The sequence below is a fragment of the Triticum dicoccoides genome, chromosome 6A (assembly GCF_002162155.2).
Source record: "Triticum dicoccoides isolate Atlit2015 ecotype Zavitan chromosome 6A, WEW_v2.0, whole genome shotgun sequence".
Classification (NCBI taxonomy): Eukaryota; Viridiplantae; Streptophyta; class Magnoliopsida; order Poales; family Poaceae; genus Triticum; species Triticum dicoccoides.
In genome coordinates, this window is record NC_041390.1 from 36,210,524 (window position 1) to 36,229,676 (window position 19,153).

Sequence of the window (19,153 nt, forward strand, 5' to 3'; positions counted from 1 at the left end):
GCCGTCCTAATCTGAAAAGTGAGTGTGCTTTGTAGTAATGTAAATGTAAATTTTCACATTCTTGATCTGCTGACAGTAGGTAGGTACAGAACCAAGTATATTGTTCGTTAACCTGACATGGAAGACTAAGAGCAACCTAATTGGTTTCCTTGCTATGTGGTGTTCTTGTTCTGGTAGTAGTTAACGTTGCTTATATTCACAGTAGTATGTAGCAGTTTGGTGTACTTTTAAAATGTCTATACGTGTGTGACAATTAGACTTGTCCATTTCTTGCGTGAAGTCGTTTTTCTTCTGTGATGTAATTGTTACTAATCTCTGCCATACGGTTGTGATCTACCGAATAAGTTGCCGATGCTTTCTTGGTTTTTTCTTTTTTGACCAAATGCTTTCTTGGTTTGTTGGTGGTGACCGGTGACTGAATTTGTGTTGTTTTTGGCAACTGAGATTTTGAAAAGCAGTGATACATTCCTGCTACTATGTTTACGGATTTTCTAGTGCGATTTGATAGTTACTAGATTTTTTCAGGGTCAAACTGATGATGGTTAGTAGATGGTTCTCCAAATCTCTGCAAAATGATCGCTGTTGTATAGTAACGTAAATGTAAATTTTGCAGATTCATGATCTCCTAGCAGTAGGTTGGTGCAAAACCGAGTAGTGTATCATTCATTAACGTGGCATGGAAGAATAAGAGCAACCCAATTGGTTTCACTGCTACGGTTCTTGTTCAAGTAGTAGTTACTAGTGTTGCTTATTCGGCAGTGCTATCAATTAAGACCAATCAATTAGTCAGACTGGGGCAGTTTAGTGTTATGCATATTTTATCACGGTTTCAAAGGCCCGCAAAATAAGGAGTCTGTTAGAGATGCTCTTATACAAGATGAGGTTGAGACATGCTATTTTGTTGTCTCGCATGTTACTGAAGAGAAATTACATGTCTTCTATTCACATTTGGTGTATTAATGGATGTCGATGACCGCCTGACTCCGTAAATTCTTCTCGTAAATGTAGCATTGCTGGGTGAAGCTAGTTCACACTATCAGAGGCAACGCGAGGTAAAAGACAAACATTCATGAGTGCATCAAACATCACTACCTCGCAGCATCTCTAACAGATGATGTGAAATTTGATGCCTAAAATGGTTTTAAGGTTTTTAGGCACCCACGGCTGTTGTGTTTTCCAGATGCCAAACAACTGTTTCCCAAAAAAATTGTCCCACTTTAACAATCTAACAATTTGGGCTTTGGGGCCTTCTTGGTGCCACCGGAGAGAGTCAGGGGTGCTGGCCAGAGCCGCTGCCGCGCTGGCCAACAGCTGAGAGCTCGAAAAGAGCAGCGGCTCGGCAACTGTCATGTGGGGGTCGCGGCTGTTGGGGAACGTAGCAGAAATTCAAAATTTTCCTACGTGTCACCAAGATCTATCTATGGAGAGACCAGCAACGAGTAGAAAGAGAGTGCATCTACATACCCTTGTAGATCGCTAAGCGGAAGCGTTCAAGTGAACGGGGTTGATGGAGTCGTACTCGTCGTGATTCAAATCACCGATGATCAAGTGCCGAACGCACGGCACCTCCGCGTTCAACACACATACAGCCCGGTGACGTCTCCCAAGCCTTGATCCAGCAAGGAGAGAGGGAGAGGTTGAGGAAGACTCCATCCAGCAGCAGCACAACGGCGTGGTGGTGGTGGAGGAGCGTGGCCATCCTGCAGGGCTTCGCCAAGCACCGCGGGAGAGGAGGAGTACTTGTGAGAGGGGGAGGGCTGCGCCAGAACTTCGTCTATAGCTCCCATGCGCCTCCCCACTATATATAGGGGTGGAGGGGCTGGTTTCTTGCCCTCCAAGTCCATTGGGGCGTTGGCCAAGGTGGGAGGAAAGAAATCTCATTATTTCCTTCCCCACTGATTGTTATCCCCCCTTTTTAGGGATCTTGATCTTATCCCTTCGGGATATGATCTTATTCCTTCTAAGGGGGGATCTTGGTGCGCCTTGACCAGGGGTGTGGGGCCTTGCCCCCACTACCCACATCCATGTGGGTCCCCCCATGCAGGTGGGCCCCACTCCGGAACCTTCTAGAACCTTCCCGGTACAATACCGAAAAATCCCGAACATTTTCCGGTGGCCAAAATAGGACTTCCCATATATAAATCTTTAGCTCCGGACCATTCCGGAACTCCTCGTGACGTCCGGGATCTCATCCGGGACTCCGAACAACATTCGGTAACCACATACAAACTTCCTTTATAACCCTAGCGTCATCGAACCTTAAGTGTGTAGACCCTACGGGTTCGGGAGACATGTAGACATAACCGAGACGTTCTCCGGTCAATAACCAACAGCGGGATCTGGATACCCATGATGGCTCCCACATGCTCCACGATGATCTCATCGGATGAACCACGATGTCAAGGACTTAATCAATCCCGTATTCAATTCCCTTTGTCTATCGGTATGTTACTTGCCCGAGATTCGATCGTCGGTATCCAATACCTTGTTCAATCTCGTTACTGGCAAGTCACTTTACTCGTTCCGTAACACATCATCCCGTGATCAACTCCTTGGTCACATTGCGCATATGATGATGTCCTACCGAGTGGGCCCAGAGATACCTCTCCGTTTACACGGAGTGACAAATCCCAGTCTCGATCCGCATAAAACAATAGATACTTTCGGAGATACCTGTAGTGCACCTTTATAGTCACCCAGTTACGTTGTGACGTTTGATACACCCAAAGCACTCCTACGGTATCCAGGAGTTACACGCTCTCATGGTCGAAGGAAGAGATACTTGACATTGGCAAAGCTCTAGCAAATGAACTACACGATCTTTTGTGCTAGTCTTAGGATTGGGTCTTGTCCATGACATCATTCTCCTAATGATGTGATCCCGTTATCAACGACATCCAATGTCCATAGCCAGGAAACCATGACTATCTGTTGATCACAACGAGCTAGTCAACTAGAGGATCACTAGGGACATATTGTGGTCTATGTATTCACACGTGTATTACGATTTCCAGATAATACAGTTATAGCATGAATAAAAGACAATTATCATGAACAAGGAAATATAATAATAATACTTTTATTATTGCCTCTAGGGCATATTTCCAACAGTCTCCCACTTGCACTAGAGTCAATAATCTAGTTCACATCGCCATGTGATTAACACTCACAGGTCACATCGCCATGTGACTAATACCCAAGAGTTTACTAGAGTCAGTAGTCTAGTTCACATCACTATGTGATTAACACTCAATGAGTTTTATGTTTGATCATGTTGCTTGTGAGAGAGGTTTTAGTCAACGGGTCTGAACCTTTCAGATCCGTGTGTGCTTTACAAATCTCTATGTCATCTCCTAGATGCAGCTACCACGCTCTATTTGGAGCTATTCCAAACAACTGTTCTACTTGGAGCTATTCTAAATTATTGCTCCATTATATGTATCCGGTCTCTCTACTCAGAGCTATCCGGATAGGTGTCAAGCTTACATCGTCGTAACCTTTACGACGAACTCTTTTACCACCTCCATAATCGAGAAAATTCCTTAGTCCACTAGTTACTACGGATAACTTTGACCGCTGTCCTGTGAGCCATTCTTGGATCACTCTTGTACCCCTTGACTGACTCATGGCAAGGCACACTTCAGGTGCGGTACACAGCATAGCATACTGAAGAGCCTACGTCTTAAGCATAGGGGACGACCTTCGTCCTTTCTCTCTATTCTACCGTGGTCGAGCTTTAAGTCTTAACTTCATACCTTACAACTCAGGCAAGAACTCCTTCTTTGACTGGTCCATCTTGAACACCTTCAAGATCATGTCAAGGTATGTGCTCATTTGAAAGTATTATTAAGCATTTTGATCTATCCTTATAGATCTTGATGCTCAATGTTCAAGTAGCTTAATCCAGGCTTTCCATTGAAAAACACTTTCAAAATAACCCTATATGCTTTCCAGAAATTCTACGTCATTTCTGATCAACAATATGTCAACAACATATACTCATCAGAAATTCTATAGTGCTCCCACTCACTTCTTTGGAAATACAAGTTTCTCATAAACTTTGTACAAACCCAAAATTTTTGATCATCATCAAAGCATACATTCCAACTCCGAGATGCTCACTCCAGTCCTTAGAAGGATTGCTGGAGCTTTGCATACTTATTAGCATATTTTGGGATTGACAAAACCTTCCGGTTGTATCACATACAACCTTTCCTCATTAAAATCGTCGAGGAAACAATGTTTTGACATCCTATCTGCAAGATTTCATAAATAATGCAGTAATCGCTAATATAATTCCAACAGACTCTTAGCATCGCTACGAGTGAGAAAATCTCATCGTAGTCAACTCCTTGAACTTGTCGGAAAACATCTTAATGACAAGTCGGGCTTTCTTAATGGTGACATTTACCATCATTGTCCGTCTTCCTTTTGAAATCCATCTGTACTCATTAGCCTTACGACCATCGAGCCGTTCTGCCAAAGTCTACACTTTGTTTTCATACATGGATCCTCTCTCGGATTTTATGGCCTCAAGCCATTTATCGGAATCCGGGCCCACCATCGCTTCTCCATAGCTCGTAGGTTCATTGTTGTCTAGCAACATGACCTTCAAGACAGGATTACGTACCACTCTGAAGTAGTACGCATCCTTGTCATCCTACGAGGTTTGGGAGTGACTTGATCCGAAGTTTCATGATCAATATCATAAGCTTCCACTTCAATTGGTGTAGGTGCCACAGGAACAACTCCATGTGCCCTGTCACACACTAGTTGAAGAGACGGTTCAATAACCTCATCAAGTCTCCACCATCCTCCCACTCAATTCTTTCGAGAGAAACTTTTCCTCGAGAAAGGACCCGATTCTAGAAACAATCCATATTGCTTTCGGATCTGAATTAGGAGGTATACCCAACTGTTTTGGGTTTCCTATGAAGATGCATTTTATCCGCTTTGGGTTCGAGCTTATCAACCCGAAACTTTTTCATATAAGCGTCGCAGCCCCAAACTTTTAAGAAACGACAACTTAGGTTTCTCTAAACCATAATTCATACGGTGTCATCTCATCGGAATTACGTGGTGCCCTATTTAAAGTGAATGTGGTTGTCTCTAATGCCTAACCCATGAACGATAGTGGTAATTCGATAAGAGACATCATGGTACGCACCATATCCAATAGGGTGCAACTATGATGTTCGGACACACCATCACATTATGGTGTTCCAGGCGGTATTAATTGCGAAACAATTTCCACAATGTCTTAATTGTGTGCCAAAACTCGTAACTCAGATATTCATCTCTATGATCATATCATAGACATTTTATCCTCTTGTCACAATGATCTGCTACTTCACTCTGAAATTTCTTGAACCATTCAATAATTCAGACTTGTGTTTCATCAAGTAAATATACTCAACATTCACTCGAATCATCTGTGAAGTAAGAACATAATGATATTCACTGCATGCCTCAGCACTCATTCGACTGCACACATCAAAATGTGTTACTTCCAACAAGTTGCTATCTTGTTCCATCTTACTGAAAATGAGGCTTTTCAGTCATCTTGCCCATGTGGTATGATTTGCATATCTCAAGTGATTCAAAATCAAGTGAGTCCGAACGATCCATTTGCATGGAGTTTCTTCATGCATATACACCAATAGACATGGTTCGCATGTCTCAAACTTTTCAAAAACGAGTGAGTCCAAAGATCCATCAACATGGAGCTTCTTCATGCGTTTTATACCATTATGACTTACATGGCAGTGCCACAAGTAAGTGGTACTATCATTACTATCTTATATCTTTTGGCATGAAAATGTGTATCACTACGACCGAGATTCAATAAACCATTCCTTTAGGTGCAAGACCATTGAAGGTATTATTCAAAATTAGAGTAACCATTATTCTCCTTAAATGAATAACCGTATTGCGATAGACATAATCCAATCATGTCTATGCTCAACGCAAACACCAATCTCGGTGGTAGAGGGAGCGTGCAATGCTTGATCATATCAACCTTGGAAACACTTCCAACATATATCGTCAGCTCACCTTTAGCTAGTCTCCGTTTATTCCATAGCTTTTATTTCGAGTTACTAACACTTAGCAACCGAACCGGTATCCAATGCCCTGGTGCTACTAGGAGTACTAGTAAAGTACACATTAACATAATGTATATCCAATATACTTCTATTGACCTTGCCAGCCTTCTCATCTACCAAGTATCTAGGGTAATGCTGCTCCAGTGGTTGTTCCCCTTATTACAGAAGCACTTAGTCTCGGGTTTGGGTTCAACCTTGGGTTTCTTCACTAGAGCAGCAACTGAATTGCCGTTTCATGAAGTATCCCTTTGTTCCCTTGCCCTTCTTGAAACTAGTGGTTTCACCAACCATCAACAATTGATGCTCCTTCTTGATTTCTACTTTCGCGGTGTCAAACATCATGAATATTTCAAGGATCATCATATCTATCCCTGATATGTTATAGTTAATCACGAAGCTCTAGCAGCTTGGTGGCAATGACTTTGGGGAAACATCACTATCTCATCTGGAGGATCAACTCCCACTCGATTCAAGTGATTGTTGTGCTCAAACAATCTGAGCACAAGCTCAACGATTGAGCTTTTCTCCCTTAGTTTGCAGGCTAAGAAAATCGTCGGAGGTCTTATACCTCTTGACGTGGGCACGAGCCTGAAATCCCAATTTCAGCCCTCGAAACATCTCATATGTTCCGCGACGTTTCGAAAATGTCTTTGGTGCCTCTACTTAAACCATTTAATTGAACTATCACGTAGTTATCAAAACGTGTATGTCCGATGTTCGCAACATCGACAAACGACGTTGGGGTTCAGCACACTGAGCGGTGCATTAAGGACATAAGCTTTCTACTGATCACATAATCGCTACTATCAACTTTCAACTATATTTTCTCTAGGAACATATCTAAACAGTGGAACTAAAGCGCGAGCTTACGACATAATTTGCAAAAGGTCTTTTGACTATGTTCAGGATAATTAAGTTCATCTTATGAACTCCCACTTAGATAGACATCCCTCTGGTCATCTAAGTGATCACATGATCCGAGTCAACTAGGCCGTGTCCGATCATCACGTGAGACAGACTAGTCATCATCGGTGAACATCTTCATGTTGATCGTATCTACCATACGACTCATGCTCGACCTTTCGGTCTCCGTGTTCCGAGGCCATGTCTGCACATGCTAGGCTCGTCAAGTTAACCCTAAGTGTTTTCGCTGTGTAAAACTGTCTTACACCCGTTGTATGTGAACGTAAGAATCCATCACACCCGATCATCACGTGGTGCTTAGAAGCGACGAACTGTAGCAACGGTGCACAGTTAGGGGAGAACACTTCTTGAAATTTTGTAAGGGATCATCTTATTTACTACCGTCGTCCTAAGCAAACAAGATGCATAAACATGATAAACATCACATGCAATCAAATAGTGACATGATATGGCCAATATCATTTTGCTCCTTTTGATCTTCATCTTCGGGGCTCCGTGATCATCATCGTCACCGACACGACACCATGATCTCCATCATCATGATCTCCATCATCGTGTCTTCATGAAGTTGTCACGCCAACGACTACTTCTACTTCTATGACTAACGCGTTTAGCAATAAAGTAAAGTAGTTTACATGGCATTCTTCAATGACACGCAGGTCATACAATAAATAAAGACAACTCCTATGGCTCCTGCCGGTTGTCATACTCATCGACATGCAAGTCGTGAATCCTATTACAAGAACATGATCAATCTCATACATCACATATCATTCATCACATTCTTCTTGGCCATATCACATCACATAGCATACCCTGCAAAAACAAGTTAGACGTCCTCTAATTGTTGTTGCATGTTTTACGTGGCTGCTATGGGTTTCTAGCAAGAACGTTTCTTACCTACGCAAGACCACAACGTGATATGCCAATTGCTATTTACCCTTCATAAGGACCCTTTTCATCGAATCCGTTCCGACTAAAGTGGGAGAGACTGGCACCCGCTAGCCACCTTATGCACCAAGTGCATGTCAATCGGTGGAACCTGTCTCACGTAAGACTACGTGTAAGGTCGGTCCGGGCCGCTTCATCCCACAATACCGTCGAAATAAGATTGCACTAGTAACGGTAAGCATATTGAACAACATCAACGCCCACAACTACTTTGTGTTCTACTCGTGCAAAGAATCTACGGAATAGACCTAGCTCATGATGCCACTGTTGGGGAACGTAGCAGAAATTCAAAATTTTCCTACGTGTCACCAAGATCTATCTATGGAGAGACCAGCAACGAGTAGAAAGAGAGTGCATCTACATACCCTTGTAGATCACTAAGCGGAAGCGTTCAAGTGAACGGGGTTGATGGAGTCGTACTCGTCGTGATTCAAATCACCGATGATCCTAGTGCCGAACGGACGGCACCTCCGCGTTCAACACACGTACAACCCGGTGACGTCTCCCACGCCTTGATCCAGCAAGGAGAGAGGGAGAGGTTGAGGAAGACTCCATCCAATAGCAGCACAACGGCGTGGTGGTGGTGGAGGAGCGTGGCAATCCAGCAGGGCTTCGCCAAGCACCATGGGAGAGGAGGAGTAGGAAGAGAGGTAGGGCTGTGCCAGAACTTCGTGTATAGCTCCCATGCACCTCCCCACTATATATAGGGGTGGAGGGGCTGGTTTCTTGCCCTCCAAGTCCATTGGGGCGTTGGCCAAGGTGGGAGGAAAGAAATCTCATTATTTCCTTCCCCACCGATTGTTATCCCCCCTTTTTAGGGATCTTGATCTTATCCCTTCGGGATATGATCTTATTCCTTCTAAGGGGGGATCTTGGTGTGCCTTGACCAGGGGTGTGGGGCCTTGCCCCCACTACCCACGTCCATGTGGGTCCCCCCATGCAGGTGGGCCCCACTCCGGAACCTTCTAGAACCTTCCCGGTACAATACCGAAAAATCCCGAACATTTTCCGTTGGCCAAAATAGGACTTCCCATATATAAATCTTTACCTCCGGACCATTCCAGAACTCCTCGTGACGTCCGGGATCTCATCCGGGACTCCGAACAACATTCGGTAACCACATACAAACTTCCTTTATAACCCTAGCGTCATCGAACCTTAAGTGTGTAGACCCTACGGGTTCGGGAGACATGTAGACATGACCGAGACGTTCTCCGGTCAATAACCAACAGCGGGATCTGGATACCCATGATGGCTCCCACATGTTCCACGATGATCTCATCGGATGAACCACGATGTCAAGGACTTAATCAATCCCGTATTCAATTCCCTTTGTCTATCGGTATGTTACTTGCCCGAGATTCGATCGTCGGTATCCAATACCTTGTTCAATCTCGTTACCGGCAAGTCACTTTACTCGTTCCGTAACACATCATCCCGTGATCAACTCCTTGGTCACATTGCACATATGATGATGTCCTACCGAGTGGGCCCAGAGATACCTCTCCGTTTACACGGAGCGACAAATCCCAGTCTCGATCCGCATAAAACAATAGATACTTTCGGAGATACCTGTAGTGCACCTTTATAGTCACCCAGTTACGTTGTGACGTTTGATACACCCAAAGCACTCCTACGGTATCCAGGAGTTACACGCTCTCATGGTCGAAGGAAGAGATACTTGACATTGGCAAAGCTCTAGCAAATGAACTACACGATCTTTTGTGCTAGTCTTAGGATTGGGTCTTGTCCATCACATCATTCTCCTAATGATGTGATCCCGTTATCAACGACATCCAATGTCCATAGCCAGGAAACCATGACTATCTGTTGATCACAACGAGCTAGTCAACTAGAGGATCACTAGGGACATATTGTGGTCTATGTATTCACACGTGTATTACGATTTCCGGATAATACAGTTATAGCATGAATAAAAGACAATTATCATGAACAAGGAAATATAATAATAATACTTTTATTATTGCCTCTAGGGCATATTTCCAACAGCGGCAGCCGGAGTTAATTGTAGAAAACTACCATATTTGCGGTTAGATTTGCATAAAACTACATGGTCCCTATATTTCTTCAAAATTCACCGTGTTTGTGTAAAAAAAATTTGCACCAAACACTGGTCGGGGGATTTGCCCCATTTGACCACTTTTTTGACACATGGGTTCCGCATGTCAGGAGCTGACTTGGCAAAAAAATGCCACATGTGCATGTCGACTACTCTACTCTTCCTATCTCTCTTTCTCCTCTCTCGCTTGCCCATTGCCCAGCCCTACCAGAAGGCCAGCCGCCACCAAGATCGGCCTCGAGGAGGCCAAGCTGGAGTTGCGACGCTTCACCAAAGCAACCCGAGCCTCTAGGCAGCGGTGTACATCATGCATCCTCTTATGCTCCCATCCACTTGCTAGGGCACAGGGACATGTAGGTCATGGTGTTCAGGGCGGCCGACGCACCTCTACGGGGAGATCCGGGGGCCACCAGAGCACCACCGAGATGGTCTACGAACAAGAGCGGTGCGGGCGTTTGCAAGCCGTGAGGGGCGCGGACGGGAGGTCGGGAGAGGCATGGGGGTGTTGTCCGGGCAGCGGTGACAACAACCAGAGCATGGGCATGAGAAGACAGCTGGAGGATGATTGGAGGATCAGGGTGGATACTTGCATCTTAGAGGCGGAAGTGATACGTCAATTTTGCATCATGCTTTTATATCGATATTTATTGCATTATGGGTTGTTATTACACATTATGTCACAATACTTATGCCTATTCTCTCTTATTTTACAAGGTTTACATAAGGAGGAAGAATGCCGGCAGCTGGAATTCTGGGCTGGAAAATGAGCAAATATTAGAGACCTATTCTGCACAACTCCAAAAGTCCTGAAACTCCACGAAAGTCATTTTTGGAAATAATAAAAAATATCCAGTGGAAGAAGTTCACCAGAGGGGGCCCACCTGTCCATGAGGGCGGGGGCGCGCCCTACCCCCCAGGGCGCGCCCCCCTACCTCGTGGGCCCCCTGTTTGCCCTCCGACGCCCATCTTCTGCTATATGAGGTCTTTCATCGAGAAAAAATTGATAAGCAACCTTTCGGGACGAGACTCCGCCGCCACGAGGCGGAACCTTGGTGGAACCAATCTAGGGCTCCGGCAGAGCTGTTCTGCCGGGGATACTTCCTTCCGGGAGGGGGAAATCATCACCATCGTCATCACCAACGCTCCTCTCATCGGGAGAGGGCAATCTCCATCAACATCTTCACCAGTACCATCTCATCTCAAAACCCTAGTTCATCTCTTGTATCCAATTCTTGTCTCGCAATACGTATTCTTGCACGATACGTATTTCGGTCGATAAAAATTCATTATATGTTCTTCCGAAGGTTTTGAATCTTGTATCACGCAATTATCCTCTGTTCTTGTTTCGAGCCGTTGCTGCTGCAGATTAGAGCAAGATGTCTTCTCAAGAGTCAGTCGGGGAGAGCCGGGTGTCCAATCCGGCATCGGAACCGAGGGCAAACAGCGACGCTGGCCACTTTGGGCCAGCAACGGAGGAAGAGATGGAGGCTGACTTGATGAGGGTAGATGCCATGGAGGATCAAGAAGTCACTTCTCGCTTCCGAGCTGGGTTCATGGTGGGGGAACTACAGAGCTCAGCTATTCCAAACTCGGTTATTCCTTCCAATGGTAGATTTCTTTCTTATGAAAATATGAAGAGTGTCACTTGTTCTCCCGCAGCTATGCAACACCCTTGGGTGCAAGGAGCCCTAGCAGTTACAGGAAAGCTTCATAAAGAAATAATGGACCTCAAGCAGCAAGTCAATAAGCTTGAGGAGGAGAATCGTATCCTGAGGGGCATCATCGTCAAGAATATTTCACCAACAACAAAGAAGGAGATATAATCGCATGGGTATGGGCACTTCCCTTGGCAACTGCCAAGCTTGGGGGAGGTGCCCCGGTATCGTATCACCATCACACTCCTATCTTTACCGTTTTTTCTTAGTTCGATCTTATTAGTAGTATCTTGATCTAGTAGAATAAAGTTTATGGCATGATCTAGTTTTGAGTTTTGCTTTATGATCCCTCTATGTAATCGAGTCCGTGAGCTATATATATATAATAAAGATTAGTGTTGAGTCAAGGGCTTGATTATTTTGCCATGATCTTGAGTGAATAAAACAAAAGAAGAAAAAGAGTAAAAAGAAACAAATAGTTCATATTGATCTTATTGAGAGTAATGACTTCACATAAAAAGAGTATGATGATTAAAAGTTGTTGGGAGTTGACAGACATAGCTTTGGTCATCGTTGCAATTAATAGGAAGTAATAAGGAAGGAGAGGTCTAACATATAAATATATTATCATCGACATCCTTTATGATTGGGAGCACTCATTAAAATATGACATGCTAAAGAGTTGATGTTGGACAAGGAAGACACCGTAATGGGTTATGTTTTCTTATATCTGAGATAAAGTATGCTGTTATGGATCATCCAACATGTTGAGCTTGCCTTTCCCCCTCATGCGAGCCAATTTCTCAGCACCAAGTAGAGATACTACTTGTGCTTCCAAAACCCTTAAACCAGTTTTGCCATGAGAGTCCACCATACCTACCTATGGATTGAGTAAGATCCTTCAAGTAAGTGGTCATCGGTGCAAAGCAATAAAAATTGCTCTAAATATGTATAATTGATTGGTGTGGAGGAAATAAGCTTTATACAATCTTGTGATGTGGAAGAAATAAAAGCGACAGACTGCATAATAAAGGTTCATATCACAAGGGGCAATATAAAGTGATGTTCTTCCGCATTGAGATTTTGTGCATCCAACCTAAAAGTGCATGGCAACCTCTGCTTCCCTCTGCGAAGGGCCTATCTGTTACTATTATCTTCTACCTTATGCAAGAGTCATGGTGATCTTCACCTTTCCTTTTTCATTTTATCCTTTGGCAAGCAGAATATGTTGGATAGATCCAGATAGATATATCTAATTGGATGTAGGGGAGCATGAGTTATTATTGTTGACATTACCCTTGAGGTAAAAGGTTGGGAGGCGAAACTATAAGCCCCTATCTTTCTCTGTGTCCGATTAAAACTTTGTAACCACAAGTATTGCGTGAGTGTTAGCAATTATGAAGGCCTAGATGATAGTTGAGTATGTGAACTTGCTATTGAGCTCTGACATAGACTCTTTCTGATGTTATGATAAATTGCAATTGCTTCAATGACTGAGATCGTAGTTTGTTGGTCCTCAATAAAGTTTATGATTTGTACTCTGCATTGTGAATGGATTATTACTTGAGCATAAGAAATCATATGACAATATCCATATATGTTGCTTTTATGAAAATAATCATGATGCCTTCATGTCCGTATTTTATTTTTATCGACACCTCTACCTCTAAACATGGGGACATATTTATCGTTATCGGCTTCCGCTTGAGGACAAGCGAGGTCTAAGCTTGGGGGAGTTGATACGTCCATTTTGCATCATGCTTTTATATCAATATTTATTGCATTATGGGATGTTATTACACATTATGTCACAATAATTATGCCTATTGTCTCTTATTTTACAAGGTTTACATAAGGAGGGAGAATGCCGGCAGCTGGAATTCCGGGCTGGAAAAGGAGCAAATATTAGAGACCTATTCTGCACAACTCCAAAAGTCCTGAAACTCCACGAAAGTCATTTTTGGAAATAATAAAAAATATCCAGCGGAAGAAGTTCACCAGAGGGGGGCCCACCTGTCCATGAGGGTGGGGGGCGCGCCCTACCCCCCAGGGCGCGCCCCCTACCTCGTGGGCCCCTTGTTGCCCTCCGATGCCCATCTTCTGCTATATGATGTATTTCGTCAAGAAAAAATTGATAAGCAACCTTTCGGGACGAGACTCCGCCGCCGCGAGGCGGAACCTTGGCGGAACCAATCTAGGGCTCCGGCAGAGATGTTCTGCTGGGGATACTTCCCTCCGGGAGGGGGAAATCATCTCCATCGTCATCACCAACGCTCCTCTCATCGGGAGAGGGCAATCTCCATCAACATCTTCACCAGCACCATCTCATCTCAAAACCCTAGTTCATCTCTTGTATCCAATTCTTGTCTCCAAGTCCGGGATTGGTACTAGTAGGTTGCTAGCAGTATTGATTACTCCTTGCAGTTGATGCTAGTTGGTTTATTTGGTGGAAGATCATATGTTCAGATCCTTTATGCATATTAATACCCCTCTGATTATGAACATGAATATGCTTTGTGAGTAGTAACGTTTGTTCCTGAGGACATGGGAGAAGTCTTGCTATTAGTAGTCATGTGAATTTGGTATTTGTTCGATATTTTGATGAGATGTATGTTGTCTATCCTCTAGTGGTGTTATGTGAACATCGACTACATAACACTTCACAATTATTTGGGCCTAGAGGAAGGCATTGGGAAGTAATAAGTAGATGATGGGTTGCTAGAGTGACAGAAGCTTAAACCCTAGTTTATGCATTGCTTCGTAAGGGGCTGATTTGGATCCACATGTTTCATGCTATGGTTAGGTTTACCTTAATACTTTTGTTGTAGTTGCGGATGCTTGAAATAGAGGTTAATCATAAGTGGGATGCTTGTTCAAGTAAGAACAACACCCAAGCACCGGTCCACCCACATATCAAATTATCGAAGTACCAAACGCGAATCATATGAATGTGATGAAAACTAGCTTGACGATATTCCCATGTGTCCTCGGGAGCACTTTTCCTTATATAAGAGTTTGTCCAAGCTTGTCCTTTGCTACAAAAAGGATTGGGCCACCTTGCTGAACTTTATTTACTTTTGTTACTTGTTGCTCGTTACAAATTATCCTATCACAAAACTATCTGTTACCACTTATTTCAGTACTTGCAGAGAATACCTTGCTGAAAACGGCTTATCATTTCCTTCTGCTCCTCGTTGGGTTCGACACTCTTACTTATTGAAAGGACTATGATATATCCCCTATATGTGTGGGTCATCAAGACTCTTTTCTGGCGCCGTTGTCGGGGAGTGAAGCGCCTTTGGTAGGTGGAATTTGGTAAGGAAAAATCTATATAGTGTGCTGAAATTTACTGTCACTTGTTACTATGGAACGTAATCCTCTGAGGGGCTTGTTCGGGGTATCTTCACCCCGACCGGTAGAGCAAAGAGTTGCTCATCAACCTACTGAACCTACTGAAAATGAAATTATTTCCTTTGAAGTTCCTTCGGGTATGATGGAAAAACTGCTAGCTAATGCTTTTACAGGAGATGGAACAAAGCATCCTTATGAACATCTATACTCTATGTGGACGAAGTTTGTGGATTATTTAAGCTTGCAGGTATACCCGATGATGTTGTTAAGAAGAAGTTCTTCCCTTTATCTTTGAAGGGAGATGCATCGACATGGTATAGGCTATGTGATGATATAGGATCATGGAACTATAAACGAATGAAGTTGGAATTTCACCAGAAGTACTATCCTATGCATCTTGTTCATCGTGATCGCAATTATATATATAATTTTTAGCCTCGCAAAGGAGAAAGCATCGCTCAAGCTTGGGTGAGGCTTAAATCAATGTTATATTCATGCCCCAATCATGAGCTCCCCCGAGAAATAATTCTTCAAAGTTTTTATGCTCGGCTTTCTCATAATAATCAAACCATGCTTGATACTTCTTGTGCTGGCTCTTTTATGATGAATACTATTGAATTCAAATGGAATTTATTGGATAGAATTAAACGCAACTCTGAAGATTGGGATCTCGACGAAGGTAAGGAGTCAGGTATGACACCTAAGTTTGATTGTGTTAAAGATTTTATGGATACCGATATTTTCTGTAAATTTAGCACTAAATATGGACTTGACTCTGAGATAGTAGCTTCTTTCTGTGAATCTTTTGCTACTTATGTTGATCTCCCCAAGGAGAAGTGGTTTAAATATCATCCTCCCATAGAAGTAAAAGTAGCTGCACCAATTAAAGTTGAAGAAAAGATTGTCACTTATAATGATCCTATTGTTCCTACTTCTTATATTGAGAAACCACCTTTCCCTGTTAGAATAAAGGATCATGCTAAAGCTTCAGCTGTGGTTCGTAAAAGTAATATTAGAACTTATACACCTCCTGAGCAAGTTAAAGTTGAACCTAATATTGCTATTGTTAAAGATCTCTTGTCTTATAATATTGATGGGCATGTTATTCAGTTCTGCGGTGAAACTGCTAGAATTGCTGAACCTTGTGCTAAAGATAAACATAGACCTGTGGTAGGCGTCCCCGTTATTTCTGTTAAAATAGGAGATCATTGTTATCATGGCTTATGTGATATGGGTGCTAGTGCTAGTGTTATACCTATTACTTTATATGAAAAAATTAAGCATGAAATTGCACCTACTGAGATAGAAGATATTGATGTTACAATTACGCTTGCCAATAGAGATACTATATCAGCAATGGAAATTGTTAGAGATGTTGAAGTCTTGTGCGGGAAAACTAAATATCCTGCTGATTTTCTTGTTCTTGGTTCCCCACAAGATAGCTTTTGTCCCATTATATTTGGTAGACCCTTCTTAAACACTGTTAATGCTAAGATAGACTGCGAAAGGAATATTGTTACTATTGGCTTGGATGATATGATTCATGAGTTTAATTTCTCTAAATTTAGTAAACAACACCGTGAAGAAGAATTACCTAGTAAGGATGAAATTATTGGTTTTGCTTCTATCGTCGTACCTCCTAGTGATCCTTTAGAACAATATTTGTTAGACCATGAAAATGATATGTTTATGAATGAAAGAAGGGAAATAGATGAAGTATTCTTTAAACAGGAACCTATCCTGTAACACAATTTGCCTGTTGAAATCTTAGGGGATCCTCCTCCACCCAAGGGTGATCCCGTGTTTGAACTTAAACCATTGCCTAATAATCTTAAATATGCTTATCTTGATGAAAAGAAGATATATCCTGTTAATATTAGTGCTAACCTTTCAGAGCATGAAGAAGAAAGATTATTGAAAACTCTGAAGAAGCACCATGCTGCTATTGGATATACTCTTGATGATCTTAAGGGCATTAGTCCCACTCTATGTCAACATAAAATAAATTTGGAAGAAGATGCCAAACCAGTCCGTGATCCTCAACGATGGCTTAATCCTAAGATGAAAGAAGTGGTAAGAAAAGAGATACTAAAGCTTTTGGAGGCAGGTATAATTTATCCCATTGCTGATAGCCAGTGGGTAAGTCTTGTCCATTGTGTCCCTAAGAAGGGTGTAGCGACCAGACCTCAAACAGTCTGATCTCTGTGCTCCGTTGTCATCCCTGGATCAATAATGCTGACACCACACAATACTCAGAGGATTTATAGTAGAGTAGCAATCACACACTTATTACATCGAGTGTCTCAAAAGAGAACTTATTACAATAAATATGGCTTAAGGCCATCTAATAACAATAACAGCGGAAGGCTTGGAAGATAAGTGAGTCCATCAACTCCAACAGCATCACTGAGTATAGAACCACGACCTAAAACTCCTTAATCGTCGTCTGAAAAGTCTGCAACATTAACGTTGCAGCCCGAAAATGGGCCAGCACATGGAATATGCTGGCAAGGTAACACATAGAGAGTAATGGAACGAAACAGCTATACTATATGCATATTTGGCTGGTGGAAAGCTCTATGGTTACAGTTTTGCATAAAGCCAATTTTTCCCTACTACAAAGGAATGAAATTTATTTAACTATCATGGTAGTTGTTAAACATTGAGAATGGTTGACAGCATTCTCAATCCCAATTAAGCATCATCATTAATCATAACCCAAAAAAATTATTTTTAGAGTAACATGTTGAGATTCACATGATAATCCAGGTACTAGATACTCATGATGTCCATAACCGGGGACACGGCTAATCATGATCAGTTTGTTACACTCTACAGAGGTTTGCGCACTTTTCCCCACAAGACTCGATCGCCTCCGTTTGGTTTCTTGCACTACAGGGTGTTTGAGAAGACGGATGACCGAGACATAGTCTTTTAGAAGCGCTAGCACCTTACGATCGGGTAGACCGTACCACCTACATCCCCTACATCTGCTAGTCTACCACTGTAAGAGTCCGCACAACTTAGTCAACTATGCTAGAGCCCATAATAGCTTGTGGCTGCACACGGAAGTTTCTAGTATGAATAGTCTTATGATCCCTTTGAGCCTGGGTGGCGGTCCAAAAGAAAATAGGCAAGTCCTGGAATACCCAGGTGCCTCAATCCACCCAGATGTGTGTTTAAGTTGCCACCTTAGATAAACCATTAATTAACAATCTCACATCTGTCATGGATATCACTCACCCAATCCACGTCTACTAGCATAGCATGACATAATTAGCAAACGTAGAAGTAACTCCCAAAGATTTGAAAATAAACAGGTAATAGGTACTACCTCATCTACTTCCCATCCCACAATTTAATTAGATCCTAATCATGCAATGTGTGAGGATTGATCTAATGCAATAAAACCGGGTAGTAGAAAAGGTATGATCAAAGTGTTACTTGCCTTGCTGATGATCCGGGAAACCTAGCGATTCGAAGTAACAAGCGGCGCACTCCGGATACTCTATCACAAACAAACAAACGAGCATACAATAAGTACTTATCTAATGCACAGGTAAAACTCAAATAAGAGATCTAGCCAGAAGGTTCAACCTAAGAACTCCGGTTGGCAAAAGAATCAAATCGAACGAAGCCACGAAAGTCAAACGGCGAAAGAAAACAACTTCGTTCTAGTAATCTGGATCTAGGGCAAATTTTACAGTAGCAAAATCTTGTTTAAGTTGGTTAAACAGATAGAGGGTTTCGAGACGAATCCCTAGGCGCTTGAACCGCCTGATTCCAATAAACAAGCGAAAAGTTAAACTAAAACGAAAATCGGATCAGGAATCGCGATCAGAAAAATCACGGATTTAATCCGAGAAAAGAAAACTGACGAATAGTTAATCGAACGGACGTTCGTTAACAGAAACTAACCAGTGAACACATTCGCTAAAACGAACGGATCGGTGAACGTTCACTAATTAAATAAACCAGGAAAAAAATAAACCGATTTAGGGTTTCGAAAGAAAAAAAACCGAGGCGGTTTTTTTTAAAAAACCGAACGACGAACGGCGGCGGCTATACCTCCGGCGAGGCACTCCAAC